We start from the raw sequence: 2021 nt of genomic DNA, 5'->3' as shown, positions 1-2021 counted from the left end.
GCCCGCGCACCGAGGGGGCGCGCTGCGCGTGCCCGGACACGGGGGGGCGCGGTCCCTGCCATTAACTCCTTTTGTGCCAGAGATGGCTCAAGTCCTGGGGCATGGCCCAATTCCCCCCATGCTCAGGCACGTTCCGCTCCCTCTCATGCACGCGCACACACACACCTCAGATTGCAAGCTATCAGACAGGTGATCTTCCAGGGCAGCTAGCCCAATCTTTACCTGCAAAGCTTGAGACCTTGACCCAAAGGGAGAAACTGAGGCACTGCCTGCAGGAACCCTCAGTCATACTACACAAAAACACACCTCCACCTCAGTCAGCATCCCTTCTCAGCACCAGCACTACCCAAGCAGCAACCAGTGGGGCCACTCTGCTCTCATCCTGTCACTCTCCCAAAGGTCAGTGCTCTTCCCTTCTGCTGCTTCTGCTGGGGCATGTCAGACTCAGACTGTCAGCATGCCAGTTGTCTGACCATTTCAGTCTCTCCCCTCCAGGTTCAGTGTCTTTGTGTCTTGTGTTTTTGTATGTGGCGCACCTGCCGTTTGTTTAGCAACCCCCAAGCCCCGCTGAATGTCCCTCATCCCAGCCAAGCCTGTACCCCTGTGACTCCTCAGAATGTTTGGCAGGATAGAGTAAGGGAGAAGAAAGTTTCGGTCACGTTTGCCTGTACGCTGTCAAGGAGTTCCATTCCTTGTGCACGCAACTCTTAAACTTGGTAAGTCCCATATAAGCAAGGGCTTCGTGGGCCTCAAAGAGGGCTATTTTATTTTTTATAACTTGGGTATTGATTGGCGCTCCTGGTTTTTGCCAGCACACTAGACACTTCCCAGTAATAGGGTGCAACTATGGCTTGCATGTTATCCTTAAGTTGTCAAATCATCCTGTACCACCCACTCACAAGGCTGAGGCTGATCCTCTTCCAGCCCTAGCTAGGCAGGGCAGAAGACTCCAAGACTCCAAGACTCCACTGTAGTAAACGAGTTAGCTCTCCTGGACAGCCTTGGATCTAGAACTCAAACTGGAAAGCAAGAGGGCGAGAATGGCCCTGCCACAGCTCCAAATGTGACTCTGGGGTAACAGTTTTGAGTTTTCTCTACTGTAAAATGGGAGCGAGCAACAGTCATCCTGGGTAACTGCCAAGGTGGGTCATGTGAGAACAGGCAGTTCTGGCAGCAGGGCAGAGAGAGAAAGGGTGCTTATTTTTACTGGTCTTTCTTCCTCCTAGAACCAAGCGGTCCTTGCACGACCTATTCTATGATGGCACATGCCAATGGAGGGCAATTTTTCATCCAGGCATGTGACTCTCAGGGAAGTTCTCTGTCCTATGGAAGGTATGCCACTTGGTGCATGATGGGGACCACACAAGATGACAAGAAGCGTAGGCAGTGTCTGTCATCTCCACCCTCCCCAGCTTGTTTGAGGCCCAACATCTGGGGTGTTGTGGAAGAATCAGGTTCCATTGATGTTTCCCCTGGCCTAAGGGCCCCTCCTCAATCCCAATGGTATATCCCCCATGGAGGAAAGCTTATGGCTGCAACATTTAGTTGAGAAGGTTCACTGCCGCTTCTTAAAAGACTAAGGGGCCAGGTGTGGTGGCTCATGCCTGTAATCCCAGCACTTTGGGAGGCCAAGGTGGGCGGATCACCTGCGGTCAGGAGTTCAAGACCAGCCTGGCCAACATGGTGAAACCCTGTCTCTACTAAAAATACAAAAATTAGCCAGGCGTGGTGGCGTATGCCTGTAATCCCAGCTACTCGGGAGGCTGAGGCAGGATAATCACTTGAACCTGGGAGGCGGAGGTTGCAGTGAGCCAAGATTGTGGCACTGAACTCTAGCCTGGGCGACAAGAACAAAACTCCGTCTCAAAAATAAATAAAAAGAGACTAAGGGCCCCTGTACTTTAACGTGTTGCCATGTTGAAGAAGAGGAAGAGAGGGTAGCAATCCAATTAGAAGTAAGAAATTTAGGCCAGGCGCGGTGACTCACGCCTGTAGTCCCAGCACTTTGGGAGGCTGAGGCA

The sequence above is a fragment of the Macaca mulatta genome, chromosome X, assembly GCF_049350105.2.
Source record: "Macaca mulatta isolate MMU2019108-1 chromosome X, T2T-MMU8v2.0, whole genome shotgun sequence".
NCBI classification, from domain to species: Eukaryota; Metazoa; Chordata; class Mammalia; order Primates; family Cercopithecidae; genus Macaca; species Macaca mulatta.
This window is presented reverse-complemented; position numbering follows the sequence as displayed.